This window comes from Arachis hypogaea, chromosome 20, assembly GCF_003086295.3.
Source record: "Arachis hypogaea cultivar Tifrunner chromosome 20, arahy.Tifrunner.gnm2.J5K5, whole genome shotgun sequence".
Taxonomy (NCBI): domain Eukaryota; kingdom Viridiplantae; phylum Streptophyta; class Magnoliopsida; order Fabales; family Fabaceae; genus Arachis; species Arachis hypogaea.
The window spans coordinates 88,227,118-88,251,224 of NC_092055.1; the positions used below are offsets into that span (position 1 = coordinate 88,227,118).

Below are 24,107 nucleotides of genomic sequence, written 5' to 3' on the forward strand. Positions count from 1 at the left end.
AGGCTGAGAACTGAGGTGCAAACCTTCAGGCAGCAAGATGGTGAGACTCTATATGAAGCATGGGAGAGGTTTAAGGACCTGACAAGAAGGTGTCCACCAGATATTTTCAATGAATGGGTGCAGCTACACATTTTCTATTAATGCCTTTCTTATGAATCAAAGAAGGCAGTAGACCATTCATCCGGGGGATCTCTGAACAAGAAGAAGACAATTGAAGAAGCCATAGATATCATTGAGACTGTAGCTGAGAATGACTACTTCTATGCTTCTGAAAGAGGCAACACTAGAGGAGCGATGGAGCTAAACAATGTGGATGCACTGCTGGCCCAAAACAAGCTCATTACCAAGTAATTAGCTGACCTCACCAAGAAGATGGAGAGGAACCAAGTAGCGGCAATCACCACCTCATCAACAAACCAAGAAGGAGAGGATGAAGAAGCAGAGGGTAGTCAGGAGCAAGCCAACTACATTGGGAATTCACTTAGGCAAAATCATGACCCATACTCCAAGACCTACAACCCTGGTTGGAGGAATCACCCAAACTTTGGGTGGGGAAATCAACAGGATCAAGGCCAAGATCAGAGACATCATAACCCCAACAACCATGTGGCTCACCAACATTCCACACAAAGATCATATCAACATCACCCTAACAACACCTTTCCCCATCCATACCAAAACCAAAATAACCCAACTCATCCATCCACTCTCAACTCACCATCATCTGAAGATAGACTCTCCAGAATTGAGACTCTACTTGAGGGCATATGCAAAGAGATTCAAGATAATAAGGTATTCAAGGAGGAGGTGCGAGCCAATATCAAGAATCAGGGAGACACCATCAAGAGGCTGGAATTTCAAGTGAGATACCTCTCCGAGCAGATTTCCAAACCTACTAATAGCTTCCCAAGTGACACAGAGAAAAATCCGAGAGGTGAAGCAAAGAAAGTCAGATGGGAAGATTGCAAGATGGTTACTATAAGTAATAAGGAGACTAAGGAAGAGCTGAACAACCCATTAGAACAACCTGAAGATACTTCAGCAGGAAAGCAGGGGGAGAATCATCAAGAAACCACAATTACACAGAAGGAGCTGACACAGAAGGAGCTGTTGAGACTTTATGCACCCTTTCCCCAATTACTAAATGGCTGTGTAGAGAAGAGACTATACTCAAGGTTTCTTGACATATTTGCATCTCTCCATGTGAACATACCATTCATCAAAGCTCTCCAACAAATGCCCTCATACATCAAGTATATGAAGGAGCTGCTGACCAGGAAAAGCTCACCCAAGGGAGGACAAACCATAGTGATAAACAAGGAGTGCAGTGCTCTCATTCAACCAGAGCTGCCTACAAAAAGGAAGGACCCTAGGAGTTTTCACATCCCCTGTGCCATAGGAGAAACAATGTTTGATAAAGGACTTTGCGATCCGGGAGCAAGCATCAACTTAATGCCTTTATCACTTATGAAGAGGCTACAGATTAATGAGATAATACCCATAGATGTAGTTATCAGGCTGGCTGACAAAACTCAAAAACAAGCAGTAGAAGTGGTTGAAAATGTGCTGGTGAAGGTTGGAAAATACTTCCTGCCCACAGACTTTGTCATCTTGGACATGGAAGAGAGTCACCTCCACCCAATCATATTGGGAAGACCATTCCTAGCTACAGCCAGAGCACTTATAGATGTGGAGCGAGGGGAGCTAATTTTGAGGATTCATGATGAACAACTCACTTTCAATGTTTTCAAGCCCTCACAAGAAACAGATCAAGAGAACAAAGAACCAAGCAAAGATCACAGTGAGATACTGAAGGAAGAAACAGGCACTGAAGCACAACCAGCACATCTGGGAATCCCCTTAGTTGATGAACAAGGCGTTCAGAAGCTAACACAGCTCAAGGAAAATCAGGAGGAACCTAAACCACCAGAGTTATATGAGACTAGCAACAAAATCTCTTTGGAAGAGGAGGTCACAAAGAGCAAGGCAACATCAAAAGGAACAAAGAAGAAGGTACCAAGGAGGTGGAGGAACAAGAAGATCCCTACAGAAGACTTCTCTCCAGGGGATAAAGTAATCTCAGCGTACTTCCCAGTTATTCCCCCCGATCTCCCCACCATCCCATCTCAGCTACCTAAAGTTTTTACCATCAACAGAGTTCTCTCCCCAGAACATGTGGAAATCCTTGATGAAGCCAATGGAGATAGATTTACTACAAGGGGGGAGGATTTGAAGCACTACCAGCCACCCTGACAAAGGAAAAAATGTCAAGCTAGTGACGCTAAAGAAGCGCTTCATGGGAGGCAACCCATGTTTTACATGCTTTTAGAAGAGTTAATAATGCAAGGTTCATTAATTCCAAACCAACCCTGACATACACTTGAATGAATCCTTTTATGCAGCATATAGTAAAGAACAAGTTTGGTGTTCAAGGCATACTAAGAGAGCATAATTGTGATATTACTCTTAAAGCCTTGAACAAAAATCTTACATCACATGGCCACAAAATAAGTTTGGTGTCACCCATGGTGTCACCAATGTTGCATACACGGACACATTCAGTTAATCAGTTGGTTGGCATTCATGAATACTACTTAGTTAGTTATAAACAAAAACTAAAAAAAAAGTGGTAGTTGTTCCCATTTTTATTTTGCTGCCACTATCCACACAATTAATAATTACACTTTTTCTTGCTTCGTAGGAAAATTGATGGACAATTGAAAGGAAGATTCGGCCACCACAAAAAGGGAGTATTTCACACGTGTCTCAAAGGGGAATGCATTGGGAATGGTTGCCATGCAACATTGGAAGAAGAACAAGCTTGGAAACCGAACCAATCCCATCATAAATTTGGTGATCCTTGTGCTCACCCCATGCTAAACTCCATCCGTCCATCACACAACCACCCCATCAATCCACACCTTTCATTCACTCATCACTTCCCTATATAAGTGAGTCCTAGTCCATACTTCCCTTTACATTCCAATTCCCATTCCTCACACTACACACCTTCGGCATCCAAATCCCTTCATCACACCTTGTCCTAACCAACTGAATTCCTCATCTATCCTTACCTTCCACCCTCTTCACACATCAACTCAAACTCATGGCATCATCAAGCTCCAAGAGGCAAAAGAGGAAGGAACTAATGGAGAGCAGTCCTTTCGATGAGAAGAGATTCAAAACTACATTTCATGAACTTGAATTTGAACAGATAAAGCTCAAGAAGATACTGCATGCGTTAACATTCCAAATTGACGAGGATGAGTGCGCACAGATTCGAGAGAAGATTGAACAAAGGGGTTGGCAAAGGCTTACGAACCCGGAGGAGAAGATAAATGCAAACCTCATCAAAGAGTTCTATGCAAATATGGTTAGAGAAGACAAAACCAAGGCTCCCACCTTCAAAAGTTACGTAAGAGAGAGAGAGATGGACTTCAACCCCAATGCTGTAACAAGAACTCTTCAGTTGAAATCACCACATTTTAATGAGCTTGGTTATCAAGCAAGAGTAAGCAAGAGCCCTGACGATGATGAACTCGAACAAATTGTGAATGATATATGTGTTATAGGAGCTGAGTGGGAAACGTATGTGGATAAGAGACCCAGGTTCATCAAGAGAGGAGACCTCAGCCCTGAAGCCAAGGGATGGTTTGAACTCGTTAGGAGATCTATCCTCCCAGCAGCGAACAATTCTGAGGTCAACGTCACTCGAGCTACTATGGTACATTGCTTAGTACAAGGTGGAGATATCAATGTGCATGAACTTATAGCTGAGGAGATTCAAGAGTCAGCTGAGAAGATTGATTCGGGTGCCAGGCTTTGGTACACCAGCACTATCCTCAGACTGTGCACGAAGGCCAATGTTGTCTTCAAGGATAGCAACCCAGATTGGTTAAATCCTGGGAGGATAATTACATTTCAGCGTCTAACTCATGTGACACCAGCCCAACAACAAAGAAGACCTCACATAGGAAAGCCAAAACCAAAAGGAGGAGCTCACCAAGAAGAGTCTCATCAGGAAGAACACCAACAAAGAGAATATTATGACCCAACCAACATAAACCTAAATCACATTCATGGAGCCATTGAGGAACTAGCAAGGAGTTATATGGAGGGACAAGAATAACAACTGCACATTCAAGCTCAAAAGATGGACCGTCAAGAAGAGATCCTTTCTAATTGGATGAATCAACAAGGGGAGTGGCAAAAACAGCAAATGGAACATTATTCCCAGCTCACTCAAGCCATCAATCAAGTGTTTGAAAGGCAAGAGCGTCAAGATAAGCGCCTTCAAGAACTCAACCAATGCCAGCTAGCTCAGACGAAGGCATTCAATGAGTTCAGTGTACTTAATGAAGGACAGCAACTACATAGGGAGGAGTTCAACATAAACACTAAAGCTAAGTTGAACTATATGTCTAGTCATATGCACAATCTACACTCTGCAATCCCTAGGTATGATGAGGTCCAAAAAGATTTCACAGAACAAAAGGAAAGGAAGGTGAAACAGCAGAAGGAAAACACTGAAAAAGAAGATAGAAGATGCTGGTTTTTGGAAGAAGTTGATTGGAAAAGGCAAGGGAAGTGGGAGTACAAGCACTCAAGAAAAACACCAAGAAGACAAGCAAGAGGAAGAGCATGCGCAACCCCATGAGTAAAAGGTGGTGGAGTTCCCTCTTTGATCCATATTTTTCAAGCTTTAAATGAGGAAAATCATGTATAAAATAGAACATGTTCCATGGTAGTTAGGATTTTGAATTATGCCTTTAAGTTTTTCATTGCTTAGGTCTATGATTGCTAGTCAAATTGCCTGTTTTCAATCCCATCTTGCTTGTTGTGTTGCTTGTCTCCTTTTTAATCAAATAAAAAGAGAATGTGTGTTATAAAAGACCAGAGTGGAGTTCATATTGTGGAGTAAGTTCCTAGATTTGTGGTGTGGTAATAGATTAGCTAAGTTGGTTTACCAATAAGGTGGGAAGGCAACTATCTGTCCTAAATCATATGCTTGAAACACACCCCATGAGACTAGCTGAATAACCAGATCCCAATAAGAAAAAGGGAAAGAAAAAAATGAAAGTTAAAGAATAAAAGAAAAAGAGTAAGAAATGAGGCTAGGCACCAAGGGTTTGAATCTTGGGGCAAGTGTCTGTGGTGTTCCTGTGTAAGGGATTTACTTGGATGAATAAGCTCTTAGGGGTGCCTTATCACTTGGTAACTTGGGTTAACTAACTCGGGATTATCAGTTGAAAGTCCATTATCAAGAGTAACCTTTGCTACAGAACACTTAGTAACCCAAAGAGGTGCTGGACACCAAGGTCTCAAGAAAGAAAATAACAAACCATGTGCCTGTGGTGTGTATGTATGGGGGAAAGAGACTTGAGGGAGTAAGCCCTTACGGGTGTCTCAACACCTAGCACCTTGAACTAACTGATTCAGGAGTGCTGGCTGAAAGCTTATCTTAAAGAGCTGCCCCCTCACACAGCACCTAGTCTAAGAACACAAATAAGCCCTGAAATGACAAAAAGGATCAATGAATAAAAGTTTCATAAGGTGCAGTCAAGTGGGTATTCCAGGACATGATAAAGGTCTGAAAGCCAGTGAAGGAATGAACCTAAGTTGCTATGCATGAAACCACCATAAAACCAAGGACATAACTTCCACAATAATGACTCATTTCTCTTGGCATTTCATTCATCATTCTCTTGTTCCAGTACTTGCTTAGGGACAAGCAAGCTTTAAGTTTGGTGTTGTAATACCGGGGAATTTTGGCCAATTTCACTGACCTTTTCTTTTCTGTTTTAGGGTAGTTTCATGTATTTTCTTAGGAAATAAGCAAGTTTTGGGTAGAATTTTATTTACATCTTCATTCAAGCAAACATGGTGCACTTTACATGGTTTCATGAGAATTATGCATGAATTATATGACAAATTAGATGATGCATGTCTCATGATGTGGATTAGAACTTTGATGCACTTTATTGCTTGATTTCAGCACAAAGGAAGCAAGAAAGAACCACATTAGCAGCCACGTTAGTCTAACTAACGTGACCACTAACGTGGAATGGGAGCTAGCTTGCAACGTTAATGAGAAAAGTAATCGCCAATAACGTCCTCGAAGCCATCATAGCCCACGTTAAGAGTCATGTTAACTAAGTTAACGTGAACTCTAACGTGGAAGAAAGAAAGTGGAGCCAACGTTAGTGACACTCACCTTTGTCACTAACGTTGGACGAAGCTCATATTGGCCACGTTATCCTCCACATTAACTTAGTTAACGTGGACTCTAACGTTGGGAAGCAAAAGAATGGCCAACGTTAGTGACACTCACCATTGTCACTAACGTTGGACTAAGCCACTTTGAGCTACGTTAACTCCCACGTTAACTAAGTTAACGTGGAAGCTAACATAGAGAAAGCAAACAATCGCCAACGTTAGTGACACTTGATGGTGTTTTTGTGGAAAAATGAATTTCCAAAACACCTAAAACTCACTGGCAAGTATACCGGGTCGCATCAAGTAGTAAAACTCACTTAGAGTGAGGTCGATCCCACAGGGATTGATGGATCAAGCAACTTTAGTGGGTGATTAGTTTAGTCAAGCTATCATTGAGTGAATTGTGTGAATTTGTAGCCAATAGAATGTACATAACAAGGAATTTAAAATTGCAGAAAGTAAATTGGACAGAAACTTAAAGAGCAAGAAATGTAAATTGGCAAAATCTTAAATGACAAGAAATGTAAATTGCATTAAATGTAAATGGGAGTGGGTGCTGGAAATTAAATAAAGCAATAGATCAAGGCTTAGAGCAACTGCAGAAAGCTTAAATTGCTGGAAAGTAAACTGAGAGCAATGTAAATAGAGAAGCAAAATTTCAGTGAATCAGAATTTAGAGCAATTGCAGAGGAATTTAAAATTGTGCAGGAAATGTAAATGAGATTTACAGCAAGCTTAATGTAAATTGAATTAAGGAACCAAACAGAAAGTGAAATGCAGCTCAATTGCAATAACTAAAGGAAAGTTGAAGATCTCAGGGGTTGGATGAGACTAGAGACCAAGTCTCGATCTCAATTCCTTCCTTGATCCAACAGAGAATAATTGCAGAAGAAAATAGAGAGGAAAGCAGTAAAGAAAATTTAGATCCAAATCTCAATTCCTTGAAATTATGCAGACAAGTAAACAGAGAGAATTCTCAAGGTGAGATTGAAACAAAATTTCTTCAATTCTCAACCCAAGATTCAAAACAAAAATAAAAACTAAGAAAGGAAACTCTCAAATCCTAATGCTCCCTACTGCTCTCTGATGGAGCTCGCCTCCTTCTAAAAATGAAAATGATGCCTTATATAGGCAAAATGAAAATGAAAATGAAATTGAAAACAAATTAAATTTCCAAAATGAAAAATCCTAATCTAACTGATCTTTGTGCCTATAAGTGATGTCAATTGGGCTTTGCTTGCTTTGGAGTGGAATTGGGTTGAAGATGGATTCGGATGGCCTTGGTCTTGAGGAAAAATCTGCGTGCAAATTGGATTGTTGAGCAATTCACGTTTGAGTCAACGTTTGAAGCAAACGTTGACTCAAACGTCTTCGTGAAACCCATTATGTAGATCGGCCCCTTGCTGTCATCCACGTTTGAGCCAACGTTTGAGGTCAAACGTGAGCTCAAACGTGGCCTTTCCCAAGTAGCTCTTCTAGCCAACGTTTGGCCTAATGTTTGAGGCAAATGTTGGCACAAACGTGGCTCATTTAAATCATCAATCAGGGGTGCTCTTCCATGCTCAAAGGTTGCCAACGTTTGACCTCACGTTTGAGGCAAACGTTGGCACAAACGTTGGGAATATTGCCAATTTTGGAGGCTCGAACGTGCCGTCCACCCCATACTATTACATATCATTGGAAAGCTCTGAATGTCTACTTTACAATGCTGTTGGAAGTGCATCACTTGGAGCTCCAAAGCTCGAGTTATACTCCATCGAAGGTGCAGAGGTCAGCTGGCCTTACTACAGGTTGGTGTCATGTCTATTTATGCACTTTTCGGGGCAGTTTTCTCCCTCAATTTTTATGTCCACCATGTAGTGCCATATATGCTTGGAAAGCTCTTGATTCCTACTTTCCAATGGTTTTGGAATCACCTCATTTGGAGCTCTGTAGCTCATGTTATTCTTGTTGGAAGTATACCCCTTCAGGCTGTGGGGAGCAACGTTTCCAGCAAACGTTGGCGCAAACGTTATTTGCCACTCGCATTAAACATTTTCATGCATGCATGCATATGGCATTGATGCATGTGCCAAGGCTTCATGGTCATGGGCCACGCTTTTAAAGGCATGGCCTAAGGTTCCAAAGCGTGCTTAATCTTCAAAGCGTGCCCAAAATTCCTCTTTTCTTCTTTTTAGCTTATTTTATGCCCTTTTTGCTTATTTTTCTTCTTATTTCCTACAAAATTTATCAAATCAAAAGATCAAGTAAATATACCATTTAAGCACAAAAGAATGCAATAATTAAGCACTAATTATCAATTTCTTGCATGAAAAAGCATAGAAAAATATGACATGGTGACATGTCATCAACACTCACCTTTGTCACTAACGTTGGAATGAGCCACAATGTGCCACTATGAGCCACGTTAACTCCCACGTTAACTTAAGTTAACGTGGAAGCTAACGTGGAGGGAAGGATGATGAGCCAACATTAGTGACACTCACCTTTGTCACTAACGCTGGAGATGGCTATCATCACCACGTTAGAAGCCACGTTAACGTAGTTAATGTAGATTCTAACGTGGGAAGTAGGGGCATCTTGGAACGTTAGTGACAAAGGTAAGTGTCACTAACATTTTTGAAGGATTGACAAGCCTACGTTAAGAGCCACGTTACTTAAGTTAACGTGGACTCTAACATAGGGGGAAGGGAAGACTCTCAACGTTATTGGAAAAGGTGAGTCCCAATAACGTGTGCGAAGGACCTAGAGGCAACATTAGTGGTCACGTTGGTACCACTAACGTTGAAGTTAACGTGGATCATCCCTGGGTTAGGAACGTTAGTAAAAAAGGTGATTGTCGCTAACGTTCTCGAACCCACACTCTCACTTAACGTTAACGCCACTAACGTCCTGAGCTAAATACCCTGCCTACTTCACACTTTCTCTCTGCAAGTAAAGCTAAGCCCACTGAAGAGGATAACTGCTTCAAACTCAAGATCCAAAGGCCCATATCCAAGACTTGAAGAACCAACTAGAAGATCAGAAGAGTAGTATATATAGGGGTAGTTTTGAATTAGAGGAGAGCCTTTTTGGGGAGTTGGAAATTTGAGAACTACTCTCTGTATAATTTACTCTGCACTTCTAGTTTATTTTTCAGAATGTATCTTCTATCTTTGTTTTCCATTTCCAGAGCTATGAACAACTAAACCCTCCTTCATTGGGTTAGGGAGCTCTGTTGTAATTTGATGGATCAATATTAGTTTTCATTATTCGTCTTCTATCTTTTCTCTTGATTTTACTAGAAAGCTTTCAATCTTCATCCAATTGGGTAGTTATCTTGGAAAAGAAGCTATTCATACTTGGATCTCTTCTGAACCTTGGAAGAGGAATGAAGAGATCATGCTAGAAATACTTTCTCATGTTGGACCAAATTGGGATTGGAAGAATATGGTGACTATAATTCTACCAACACTTGATTTGGGAATGCATGTGGTATAATCAGTGACCATACTTCATCTCTTCTCATGAGCAATTGACCAAGGAATTGGCTATTGATCAAGATTTGAGAGATTGAATTATAAGGAATTGTAATTCGATCACTTAAGATTGCCAAGGAGATCAATGAACGCATTGATTGAGGAAGAGATGAAAATGAACTCGATCCAGAGAATGCAACATCTCCTAGACCCAATGAATTCCCCATTTCTGATCTTACCCATTCTCTTTAATTTCTGCGATTTACTTTTATGAGCATCTTCCCCATTCCCGTTTAAGATTCTGCAATTTACTTTCTGTCATTTATTTTTAGCTCTTTACTTTCAGCATTTACATTTTCTGCTATTTACTTTCCCGCCATTTAATTTCCTGCAACTCTGAAACCAAATTCTGCTTCGCTCAACTAGAACATTCCTCTAATTAAAATTGCTTGACCAATCAATCCCTGTGAGATTCGACCTCACTCTATTGTGAGTTTTTACTTGACGACAATTCGATATACTTGCCGAAGGAAAATTGTTGAGAGACAAGTTTCCATGCATCATCAGGCTCGGAGGGGATGTCACCAGATCGTATCATTAGCTTCAGGTGCTCATAGCATCGCTTGTTACGATGCTCCATCTGGTCAAGTCGTCGAAACAAGTGGTGCACCAGATGATAGACACGCTCTGTGGCAGGTGGAGGTGCAGTAGTGGTGGCAGGGGTAGGTGGTGCAGCAGTGGAGGAAGAGGGACCGGCAGATGGTGTAGCATCAGCAGTGGCAGTCAGGAATGGAGGTCTATAGCCCAAGGCCAGGAAGTTCCTGCTGTGCGGGATAATCTTCTTGCATTCCGCAGCAGGTGGCCTCTCATCAGCATCCTTCTATGGCACGTCAGCTCGACGGCCCAGCTGTGTAACCAGATAGGGAAAGCGAAGAGTGCCTCGGACGTGGACCCTGGCCATATAGTGAAGGATAAAGCGTGGCAGGTATAGGGCCTTACCCTCCATCACACACCAAATGAGGGTGATCATAGCGGCTGGTATCTTAGTCTCGTGAGTACTCGGCATAATGTAGTTGCTGAATATCTGATGCCATAGCCGAGCCTCATCATTCAGGTAAATCTGTTTGATCCCCTTGGGCATGGTGGTGTTCTGACCCATGATCCAAGGAACTGACGGGTCAAGGGCGATCCTCGCCTTGATTGCATCCCAGTCAAAACGCATAAAGCGCATATCTTCCTCAGCTTTCTGATAGCCATCTGTTTGATAAGTCTTAGGCAGAAGTTTCAGAACCTCCTCTATTGCCTTCTCAATAACCAGAATCTGCTTCTCTCTGAGGTTCACTGCATCTAGGGAACTTTTGAAGTAGTTGCAGTAGAATTCCCTAACCCAAGATGCATTAATCTCAGTCAGAGGTCTCTCCAGAAAGAACCAGCCTCTTTGTTTGATCTGATCAAAGGTGTATTGCTGGAGTTCTTCTGCGATCTTTAAAGTCCGCTCCAGGTATAGGTTCCTGGAGTTTGCAAACACCGGATACTTTAGCTCACAGTATAGGTTTGTAAACTTTACTGAGTCATTGGCGGGAAGTAGCTGGTCGGCCTTCTCCTGCGGGGTAAAGGCTTTCTCCAGCAAGGAGGCATCATGCATGAGGTCGATGATAGACATGGAGGCTTCTCCTCTTTTCCTTTTGCCAGTAGTGGCATTGCCTTTTTCCTCTGGGAATCTGACATCCTGAAAAACAGAAAACCAGGATAGAATAAAAATAGGAAAGCAAATAGGCAATTAATCAAAGAAAACACAAAGTGGCAAAGGAGCAATAGGATAATGAATATGAGTGAAGTAAAATGTGCATTTGGGATTGTATAGGAGTGAAAAGTCTGAAAAGAAGAAATCACAATCCAAAATATAATTGAATGCAAGTTAAATAGAAAAATTAACATCATGCCTTGGTTAGAATGTTAAAAGAAAGTGAAAGAAAAGCAAAAAAAGAAGTTTTGAAAAGGTTAGGTTGGTTAGAGTTAAAATTAGTGAGTTAGTGAAAAATGGGTTAAAGTAAGAGGCATAATGAAAATAGTCCAAGTAACAAGTAATCACAAGTAGAAGCTATAGGTAACTCATATTCAAACAAGTAAAATAGTTTGATGATGATTCAAATAGAGATAAAGAAAGCAAAAATAGGAATCAAACATCAAAATTGCAGTTTAGGAACCAGGAAATCAAAGAGGATAAGAATGCATGCCCTGGCATTCATGAATGGTTTGGTTAAAGCAGAGGAAAACAGAGTTCAAGATTCCAAAATCAAAACATGAATGAAAGTCAAAAAGATTTATAAAAATTTGGGCAGCATTCCGGCTAAAATTGGATTTTCCCGGAAAATAAATAGCAATCAAACACTTCATATGAATTAAAAAAATCAAGCTGCAATTACATAGAATGAATATAAACATGAAAATTCAGTGTAAAGAGCAGCAATATACAAGAAATACAGCATATGAACAAGATCACAGCAACAGCAGATTTGCAAATTTGATAAAACGAAACAAGAAGAGTGCAAATAAACAGACCGAAATCCACTAACCACAACCTAGGCTACCTAACAACCTAAAATCCACTACAACATGCATATCTAACTAGCCTAAACATGAACATAAACGGAAAAATAAGAATAAACTACGAACAGATAAAAGGGATTGCGTGTTGCAGAACCTAGAAGGCCGAATAATGAGAATAGGCAGAAAGGTGGCTGGGGATGGTGATGATGGTGGCGTCCGGTGCTGGGCACGGCGGCTGGCGGTGCTGGGCACGGTGGCGCGGCTATTCGGGGCAGGGGGGAAGAGAGGGTGATGGGGGTAGGGGAAGGGAGGGGGGAAAGAGGTGGTGTTGCTGGTGGGGTGCGGTGAGGATGGTTGGCGGCGGTGGGTGGTGGCGCGGTGGTGAGCAGTGGCGGAGGGGGAGGAAGAAAGAAGGAAGAAGAAGAAAGAAGGGGGAAGGAGGAAGGGGGTAGGTGGCGGCGGTGTCTGGGTGGTCGGCGGCGTCTAGGTGGTGGCGCGATGGTGGCTGGGTGGTGGTGGTTGAGGGTTGGGGGAGAAGAGAGGGAGAAGAAGAGTTGGGGGGTGTCGCGACTGATGGGGTTTCGCGTGACTGGGGGGTTATATTTTTGAATCCACGCGGCCGCGTGGAGCACGCAGTCACGTGGCTGGAGCGAAAAAGGTGGTTGACGCGATCGCGTGGGTGACGCGATCGCGCGGAGGGCAAAAAGAGTAAATGATGCAATCGCGTGGGGCATGCGATCGCGTCGCTGGAATTTGTGCTAAACGCACGAATCCAGCGTCATTTCAGCGCAACTCTCTGTCTCCTTGGGGGTGTTCGTGCAATCTATGCGACGCGGTCGCGTCGCGTGGGATTGATTGTGTGCAAGTGACGCGATCGCATGGGGCATGCGATCGCGTGGGCCATTTTGTGCTAGACGCACAATGGCCGCACGATTCCATCCCAACTTTCTGGACGTTGGATCCTTACGCCGATTTCCAGGTCACGCGTCCGCGTGGATGATGCGGTCGCGTTGGAAGTGTAGTTCGCCATTTGACGCGATCGCATGGGGCATACGGTCGCGTCGCACACCCTTTTTTTTTTGTAGAATGCAGAATGCAGTATGCAGAATGCAATGCTTAATGTGAATGCTATGCATGATTCCAGGTTCAATAAAAATAAAATTCAAAAACAAACAAAACTAAATAAAATTAAAATTGTAAAAGAAACGATCATACCATGGTGGGTTGTCTCCCACCTAGCACTTTTAGTTAAAGTCCTTAAGTTGGACATTAGATGAGCTTCCTGTTATTGTGGCTTGTGTTTAAATTCATCCAGAAATCTCCACCAATGTTTGGAATGCCAGCAGCCTCCGGGGTCCCAAACTAGGCATGTGAAGCTTCTGAGCAGCTTCAAACAAATTTTCAGGCTCCCGGGGTGATGAATATCAGAATATTTTCCAGGATCCCAAACTTTGGTTCTAAATCCGCCTTTGTTTTGATCTATATTTTTCCATCCGGGCGGTTTAGAAAGTAGATTCTCACCATATTGACCAAACATTTTCCGAGATCCATTCAATTGAGCATGATACCAATCCGTGCAATTCGATTTGAAGCGTGGAACCTTATTGAACCTTGTACACCAGCTCTGAGTACGAGCCATTTCCCTCTTACTCTTAAAGCCGTAGAGGGCTCTAAGCTGGCCATCTGTTTCAAGTAAACCATATTCAAGTGAATAAGTAAAGTTAAAGGTTAAGGATTGTACCCACTTGAAGCTTGTATTAGGCGGTAATGGCTTTGGGGTAGGTGTTTCTGGTGGTTCTATAAGTTCTACTCCCTTTTGCTCTTCTGTGAATTCCTCCACTTCTTCGCAAGATTCTTCAAATGCATCTGTATCCTGGTCAAAGTCTTCTATGTCTTTCTCATCACTCGAGTCATAGATCGGAGGTTGAGAGAAATCTACCTCTGCATCATCTTCGTATTCATTTGGGGAAGGTTCTTCGATCTCAGAGAATTCACTTGCGGATGCAAGTTCATTACTAAGAGAGCTTGACTTGTGACTATCATCATCAAGGGAATTTGTGTCCTAGGTTATTCCGTCTAGTTCTTCATAAACGACTTGCCTTGGGGATTGTGCAATATCCTCCTTAGCATCAACTGTAACGTCCTTGACGGAGTTCTCCTCAACTTTGGATTCCCATGGAGGTTCAGCGTCTCCTAGATCTTCAACCAACTCTTTATTCTTGTAAAATGACAGCTTCTTCTACTTGTTCTAGTACGAATTCATGCTCTGTCTTGTCCACTGGAGTTTCTAGTGTCTCCTTCATGCTACGCTCTTCATTAGATTGTCCACATGGGGCTGTGGTTGGTCCTTGAATGTTCGCGCGTCTAAAAGCTAATTGAATTACTGCTTGCTCCAGTTGTCGAATGGTTGTTTGAAGTTTATTTACTGTTGCCTTGAGACGAACCTCTGATTTTCGGGGTGATGGATTTGGACATGATACATAGGGAAGTGGTGGTGCTTGGGGATGATTGGATTGGAACTGGGGTAGGAAAGGATCATACGGTGGCGAATGGTGAAGAGAAGCTTGTGAGTGTGGTGGTTCGAGGTTATGTTGAGAGGATGGTCTATAGGCACGGGGTGGGGCTTGTTGGTAGTTACAAGGTTGTCCACCATATCTATCGGCTGGGTATGCAGTGTAGAATGGTCGTTGTCCATGATATCTTAGAGGGTGTTGTTGCCTGAAGGGTTGATTAGATCCTCTTGGCTCCATCCATCCTTGATTGGTCTGAACTTGATTCATATTCCTGCTGTAACTTCTATTTCCATCAACAAAGTTAGACCTAAACTCAAAGCAAGAGGGGTGAGAATTCATGGTAGCAAATAAAAATAAAAAGGAGAAACAAAAATAAATAGACAAGCAAAAGAAAAATATTTACAATAACCAATAATAAGGCACACGTTAGCAGTTCCCCAGCAACGGCGCCATTTTGACGTTGGTGATTTTTGCCAGCAAAGAATTTCATAAAAACATTCGCGTTGTAGATATAGTCTCTAAACCGACAGAAATCCCTTCGTACAAATGTTTTGGTTGTCACAAGTAACAAACCCCTTAAAATTGATAACCGAGTATTTAACCTCGGGTTGTCTTCTCAAGGAACTGCAGGGAAGTATGTTCTTATTATTGGTTATGGAGATTGTAAATTGGGGTTTCAAGAATGAGGAACAAGTAACTAAATGGCAGGTAAATTAAATGGCAATTAAAACAAATAAATAACTGCAAAGTAAACTTTTGGCAAGGTATGAGAAATTGGAAGTCCAGACTTAGTTATTCTTATCAATAACAATGAAAGTTGAATCTTAATTCCACTTAGTCAACCTTTACTAAAGTAAAGGAAAGTCAAGGGACTAATTAGTTTGATCTTCGAATCCTATTTATTTCCTAAGAAAAGGTTGGGATTATTGAAGCTCAGTTCAATTAGCAAAGATAACAGTTATCAATTATGTTGAGATAAGATAACTCCTGAGTTACTGCTTTCTTAAAAAAAAAGGAAAAAGTAAATTTGTAAAGAAACAATAAAGCAACAATAACATAAATTAAAGAAAGCAATATTAAACTGAAATACCTCAATTAACATTAATAAAAGAGTAATCTGTAACATGAAAGAATTCATAAAGTCGCTTGCAAAAGTAAATAAAAGGAATATTGAACCTGATCAAAAGAGATAATCCTGAAAGTGAATAAAAATCCTAATCCTAAATCCTAATCCTAAAGAGAGAGGAGAGAGCCTCTCTCAAAACTAAATCTAAATCATGGAAAGTGAAAATTGGCGAGCTCTCTCTGAATGGATGCATTCCCTCACTTCATAACCTCTAGTCTATGCCTTCTGAACTTGGATTTGGGCCAAAAAGGGCTTCAGAAATCGCTAGGAGCATTTTCTGCAATTTCTGGTGCGTGGCCTCTGTCACGCGTCTGCGTGGGTCATGCGGTCGCGTCATTCGGAGCTTTTCTTGCCACGCAGTCGTGTCAGTCATGCGACCGCGTCATGTGCATTCAGCTTAAGGCACGCGGTTGCGTCATTCATGCGGCCGTGTCGCTGCTTCTTTGCGCTTGGCATACATCTGCGTCGCCCATGCGATCGCGTCGATGCCAGTTTCTTTAGAAGCTCCGTTTTGTGCTTTCCTTCCATTTTTGTATGTTTCCTTTCCATCCTTTAAGTCATTCCTACCTTAGAAGATCTGAAAACTACTCAACACACTAATCACGGCATCGAATGGAATTAAAGGTGATTAAAATAATTAATTTAAAAGCATAGGAAACATGTTTCTCACATACATCACATAATAAGGAAGGGAAAGTAAAACCATGCGATTAATATGAATAAGTGGGTGAAGGATTGAATAAATCACTCAAATTAAGCACAAAATACATCATAAAATATGGGTTTATCAGCCACACACCATCATAGGTCCAAGTAAAGGGAGGATTATATGTCACATATCCAAACACCAAAACCCAGATTCTACTCTAGTGTGAGAAGGAATTTCAAGCATGGTTTCATATTTCCTTTCCCAAGGTTCCCATGAAACTCAATTACATTCAATCTCTTTCCCAAGATAATTGAACACTAAGCATTAAGAAGGAAATTCCTTCTAGCAAATCAAAGAGAAGATGAAGAGAAGAAGGATTTCACTATCATTCATCCATCAAGTACAACAGAGCTCCCTCTCTCATTGGGAGGGAAGTTAGCTACTCATAGCTCAAAAGGTACTCAAAAGTGAAGTGTAAAAGTGGATCTAGAACTGACTGCTTAACCCCCTTCTTCAGTACTCCTTGGGGGTATTTATACTACTCCTAGTAAAATAAAAGAATTACAAAAGTGAAAAAGGAAAATTACATTTTGGAGGGAAAAGAAAACACTCAATAAGCATGACTTCTCAGCTGGCGTGTGGCTGGCGTGCCTCTGGCATGCCACGCCCAAGGTTTGGCATGCCACGCCCTTGCTTTATGCTTGGTTAGGCTTTTCTGGAAAGTTGAACTAGCGTGACACGCCCAGGGTCTGGCGTGCCACGCCCCTCTTGTGAGTGAGTGGTTGCCCTGTTTGGCATGCCACGCCACAAACTTAAGTGGCACGCCCCAATGCTTCTCTTCTGAATGACACTAGCGTGCCACGCCTGGCTACTCAAGTTGCATGCCTAAGTGAAGAATGGTGAATGGCGTGCCACACCTTCGATACCAAGTGGCACGCCCCATGTAATTGGCCTCCTTCATCCTCTTTGGAAACTTATACCAGCGTGCCACGCCTAAAGGCTGGCATGCCACGCCCATGATCTTGTCTTGGTTCCAGTAGTTGGCGTGCCACGCCTCAACCTTCAAGTGGCACGCCATAGTGAAATGCTAAGGTTGGCGTGCCACGCCTTCGATACCAAGCGGCACGCCCAGCCCTTGCTTTTGGTCCTTTGTGAATTGGCGTGCCATGCCTGGTTGCTCAAGTGGCACGCCCAGTCTTCAATTGCCTTCAGCCCCTTCTCTGGATTGTTGTACCAGCGTGCCACGCCATGCTGCTCAAGTGGCACGGCCATGGGTTTGTGAACTCTTCAAGCTTGGCGTGCCACGCCTGGTTGCTCAAGTAGCACGCCTAAGTAACTTCTTGGGGCTGGCGTGCCACGCCTTCGACACCAAGTGGCACGCCATAGTAAAGGTACTTCTTGGGATGGAGAGTTGGCATGCCACGCCCCTTTGCTCAAGTGGCACGCCCATAGTGGTTGATGAGTCAGGCGTGCCACGCCCAACTTGGCGGGTCATGCACCTTTTGTGTCCTCCATTGTTGCTCTTTGGAATTTTGTATCAGCGTGCCACGCCTAGTCTTTGGCGTGCCACGCCCATATGCATGCTTTGAATCTCTTCTCTGGTCTTTAGTACTGGCGTGCCACGCCCAGCTCCTGGCGTACCACGCCAGTGCGTTTTTGTGGCGTTTGCTTCAAGTGTCACGCCAGTTTCACATGCCCAGCTTCTTGTTTGTCTTCTACCCCATTTTTTATGCTTTTCTCACCTGAAATTCAGCACAACTCATCTCAAAGTAGTGTACCATAATATTCATCAAATAATGCATGAATTGTACTGATCAAATGTGATTTATGCTCTTTTTTGGTCTTTTTTATGCAAGAAAGAAGGGTAGATGATGCAAGTCATCACAACACCAAACTTAAGTTTTGCTTGTGCCAAGAAAATCAATGTGAGTAAACATTTATAACTTGAGGCCTTGGCTTTGAGTGATTGCAATACAACTAAGAGTAAGGCTAATTGTTCAACATATGCATGAATGTTTTAATGTCATGAAAAACTCTTGGATCCTTGAGGGTTCTTTCAGGTATAGGCTTTAGGGGTCCTTTCTATTGATTGTCACCTTGAAGTAGTAAGGGTTGTTTTGCTTTCTTGACCACGACTCTAAGTGTTTTGTCTCAAGACAACCCTTTAATTAAGCTTTCAATTAGCACTCCCAAACCAGTTGGTTTTAGGGTACTAGGTGTTGAGACACCCCTAAGAATTTACTTGCCCAGGTCTCTTCTTGACACATCTTCACCACAAGCATCTACTAAGATTTTTTTGATTCTTTTTTGAGCTTTTTAATGTTTTCTTTTTTTCTATCTCAGTAGTTGATGCTCAGAGCCTTGGGTCTTTATTGCCTACTACCTCTTGGTTCTATGGATATTCAAAGAATACCCCTTAACCTTCCCCCTAGTTATACCTTCTAGGACTAGTTGCTTTTCCATGACTCATTTTTTTTTTAGTTCATTTAAGGTCTTACACTTGGTCACTTATATCTTAGTTTGTTTCATGATCCATCTTGGCCTTGGTCTTTCTCATTGTTTTTGCACAACTCACAGTGACTCTTATGGAGACAAACTCTACTTTTATTTTTGTTGGAATGAAGACTTAAAATGCATGGCATTTTCTTTCTTGAAAAGAAGAACTCATAAAGACTTCAAACAGGAATTAAAAACTATGCATAAAACATAAACTATCCTAGCATGATTATTTATTCAAAAAGTAAATAAAGCAAAAACTTAAAAAAGAATTCAGAAATTGGAAAGCGTCAACCATGGGACTCAACAACCTTGAGCAGCTTCATCTTTAGTTCATTGGCCCCTTCCCTTTGTCCTTCTTCTTGGAGGGGGAAGAACCACCTTCATCTGGTTTGGATGCTTTGATGTCCTTGGGTTTCCAAAATCCTGCCCTCTTCATGTAATTCATTTCATCCTCCTTATGTTGGGCTAGGATTTCTTCTTGTCTTGCACATAGTTCTTCCATTCCTTGCATGAAGGTTAGGTATCTGATGAGCGGATAATTTATACGCTTTTTGGCATTGTTTTTAGTATGTTTTTAGTATATTTTATTTAGTTTTTATTATGTTTTTATTAGTTTTTAAATAAAAATCACTTTTCTAGACTTTACTATGAGTTTGTATGTTTTTCTGTGAATTCAGGTATTTTCTGGCTGAAATTGAGGGACCTAAGCAAAAATCTGATTCAGAGGCTGAAAAAGGACTGCAGATGCTGTTGGATTCTGACCTCCCTGCACTCAAAGTGGATTTTCTGGAGCTACAAAAGCTCAATTGGCGTGCTCTCAATTGCGTTGGAAAGTAGACATCCTGGGCTTTCCAGCAATATATAATAGTCAATACTTTTCACGAGATTTGATGGCCCAAATAGGCATTCCAAGTCAGCTCAAGAATTCTAGCGTTTAACTCCAGAACTGGCACAAAAGCTGGAGTTAAACGCCCAAACTGGCACAAAAGCTGGCGTTTAACTCCAAGAAAAGTCTCTACACATGAAAGCTTCAATGCTCAGCCCAAGCACACACATGAAAGCTTCAATGCTCACTATAAAAACTACTTTTAGTGATTCATCTTGTACCTCATGACACTTTACATGTTTCTTATTGTATCTTCTACGGCATGAGTCTCTAAACCCCATTGTTGGGGGTGAGGAGCTCTGCTGTTCTTCATGAATTAATGCAATTACACCTGTTTTCCATTCTATCACACTTGCTTCTATTCTAAGATATTCATTCGCACTTCAACCTGATGAATGTGATGATCCGTGACAATCATCATCATTCTCACCTATGAACGCGTGCCTGACAACCACCTCCATTCTACATGCAATCAAGCTTGAATGCGTATCTCTTGGGTTTCTAATCTAAGATTGGAACCTTCGTGGTATAGGCTAGAATTATTGGCAGCCATTCCTGAGATCCGGAACGTCTAAACCTTGTCTGTGGTATTCTGAGTATGATCTGGAAAGGGATGACTGTGACGAGCTTCAAACTCGCGATTGTTGGGCGTGTGATAGACGCAAAAAGATCAATGGATCCTATTCTGACATGATCGAGAACCGACGGATGATTAGCCGTGCAGTGACAGCGCATTTGGAGCGTTTTCATTGAGAGGACAGGAAGTAGCCATTGACAACGGCGATGCCCAACATAAAGCTTGCCATGGAAGGAGCCTTGCGTGCATGAAGAAGAAGGTAGTAGGAAAGCAGAGATTCAGAAGACAAAGCATCTCCAAAGCCTCAACCTGTTCTTCATTACTGCATAACAAGTATTTATTTCATGTTCTTTTACTTTTTACAATTAAATCTGAGAATTATTGATATCCTGACTAAGAGTTACAAGATAACCATAGCTTGCTTCAAGCCAACAATCTCCGTGGGATCGACCCTTACTCACGTAAGGTATTACTTGGACGACCCAGTTCACTTGCTGGTTAGTTGTGCGGAGTTGCAAAAGTTTGATTGTAATTTCATGCACCAAGTTTTTGGCGCCGTTGCTGGGGATTGTTCGAGTTTGGACAACTGACGGTTTATCTTGTTGCTTAGATTAGGAATTAATTTTTGTTGGTTTAGAGTCTTTTATTTGAGTTTAGTTTTATATTTTAAGTTTGGTGTCAATTGCATGCTTTTATTTTCATTAAATTTTTCAAAATTGCATGTCCTCAGTTCTTTCTTGATTTTTAAAAATTCTAAGTTTGGTATCTTCTTTGTGTTTTCCTTTAATTTTTCGAAAATTTTTGTTTGATTCTCTAACAATTTTAAGTTTGGTGTGTTTTTGTGCTTTTATTTACTTAAAAATTTTTCACAAATTTGTTCTTGGTGTTCATCTTGATCTTCAAAGTGTTCTTGGTGTTCATCTTGACATTCAAAGTTTTCTTATTTGTTCTGTGTGTTTTGATCTAAAATTTCTAAGTTTAGTGTCATTTTGTTGTTTTACTCTTTCCGCATTAAAATTCAAAAATCAAAAGAATATTCTTTCCTTATTTTACTCATAAATTTCGAAATTTTGCATTAATTTAGTGAAAGATTTTCAAAATCATATCTTTTTTTTTTAGTCAAGTCAATATTCTAATTTCAAAAATTGATCTTTTCAAATCTTTTTCAAAAATCAAATCTTTTTAATTTCTTCAATCATATCTTTTCAATCATATCTTTTTGATAATTTGCAATCATATCTTCTCAATCATATCTTTTTCAAAAATAATTCTCAATCATATCTTTTTTTTTATTTTTTTTATTTGCAATCATATCTTCTAAATCATATCTTTTTCAAAATAATTTTCAATCATATCTTTTTAATTGCTAATTTCAAAATTTTTTTAATTAATTAATTAATTTAGTTTTCAATTTGCTTTTATTTTATTTTATTTTATTTTTATTTTCGAAATTTTATTTTATTTTCCATTTATTTTACTTATTATTTTCGGTTACTTTTAAATAAAAAAATAATAAAAAAATATATATAATTCATATCAATTCCCTTTTCTCCATCATGGACATAAGTGGAAGTGAATAGTCCAGAAGGACTCTGGGGTCATATGCTAACCTCATTACAGCTGCATATGGGAGTAGCATCTGTATACCTCCCATCAAAGCAAGCAGCTTTGAGCTAAATCCTCAGCTCATTATCATAGTGCAGCTAAATTGCCAATATTCCGGTCTTCCACAGGAAGAACCTACTGAGTTTCTGGCACAGTTCTTACAAATTGCTGACACAGTACGTGATAAAGAAGTGGATCAGGATGTCTACAGATTATTACTGTTTCTATTTACTGTAAAAGATCAAGCTAAGATGTGGTTAAATAACCAACCCACAGCAAGCATAAAAACATGGAGACAGTTAACAGACAAATTCCTGAATCAATTTTACCCTCCAAAAAGGATGACACAGCTAAGGCTGGACATCCAAGGCTTTAAACAAGAGGATCATGAATCCCTTTATAATGCCTGGGAGAGGTACAGAGGGATGCTAAGAAAATGCCCCTTTGAAATATTTTCAGAGTGGGTATAGTTAGACATCTTCTACTATGGGCTTACAGAAAAAGCTCAGATGTCCCTAGACCACTCAGCTGGTGGATCTATACACATGAGAATTGAAGAAGCTCACGAGCTCATAGATACAGTTGCTAGAAATCAACATCTGTACTCAAACAGTGAGTCCTCCATAAAAGAAGAGGCTATGGCAGTAACTACTGATCCCAATCCTCGAGAACAGATTATTGAACTTAATCAGCAATTACTCCTTATGACAAAACAATTAGCAGAATTCAAAGAGATGCTCCAAGACACTAAAAATGCTAACAAGAATATAGAAGCACAATTGAATCAGACAAGATAGCAGCTATCTAAACAGATAACAGAAGAATGCCAAGCTGTCTAACTAAGGAGTGGGAAGACATTGAATAACTCAGCTCAAAATAGCAAAAAGACAAGAAAGGAACAAATGACAGAGGATGACCAAACCACTACCCAAGATCCCTCTGAGGACATCAAGAGCCCAGAGAGGAATAACTCTGGCATTCAAACGGCAGAAAAGGGAGAAAAGTTGGCGTTAAACGCCCATTCCTTGCCCAGTTCCGGCGTTCAAACGCCAGAAAAGGGTGGGAAGCTGGCGTTAAACACCCATCCAGCACCCAACCCTGGCTATCAAACGCCTATGAGGAATCAGACATCTGCAAGTGCTGATAGTAACCCCTCTAAGAAGGCTTTTCCAACCACTTCTGTAGGGAATAAACCTGCAGCAACTAAGGTTGAAGAATATAAAGCCAAGATGCCTTATTATCAGAAGCTCCGCCAAGCGAAACAGGATAAAAAATTTGCCCGCTTTGCAGACTTTCTCAGGACTCTTGAAATAAAGATCCCGTTTGCAGAGGCACTTGAGCAAATACCCTCTTATGCTAAGTTCATGAAAGAGATCTTAAGTCATAAGAAGGATTGGAGAGAAACTGAAAGAGTGTTTCTCACTGAAGAATGCAGTGCAGTCATTCTGAAAAGCTTACCAGAAAAGCTTCAAGATCCAGGAAGTTTTCTGGTACTAGGGGTGTTCATGGTTCAATTTTTTTATAAACTGAACTAAAACTGCACTAAACCATTTTAAATGGTTTAGAAACTGAACCAAACTACTTTGTCAAATAAGAAACTGGTTTTAAACTAGTTTACAATACAGTGCACCAGTTTAAACCAGTTCATAAAAATAAAACCAGTTTTAATAGAAAAAACCAGTTTAAACTGGTTTATAGGCTAAAACTAGTTCTAACTTTTAACATATATAAAATTAGTTTTTACACTTTCTCTCTCCCCCCTCTCTCTCTCCTTTTCTCCCTTTCTCTCTCTCTCCCTACTCTCTCTCCCTCTCCCTTCTCTCCCTCTCTCTCTCTCCTTCCCTTCTCCCTCTCTCTCTCTCTTCTTCTCTTCTTCTCTCCCTCTATCCCCCTCCTCTCTCTATCTCCCTTCTCTCCCTCTCTCTCCTTCCCCTCTCCCTCTCTCTCTCTTCTTCACTCCTTCTCTCTGCCTCCTTTCTCTATCTCCCTCCTCTCTCTTTTCCTTTTCTCTCTCTCTCTCTCCCGCTC

The 24,107-nt window shown here is 41.0% G+C and overlaps 1 non-coding gene across 1 annotated transcript; it reads right to left on the bottom strand.

Moving 5' to 3' along the window:
* On the bottom strand, positions 1 to 107 carry LOC112787278 (small nucleolar RNA R71). The gene has a single exon (XR_003194699.1). It is a non-coding gene; the product is annotated as a small nucleolar RNA R71 (small nucleolar RNA).
* Positions 108 to 24,107: the final 24,000 nt, after the last annotated feature.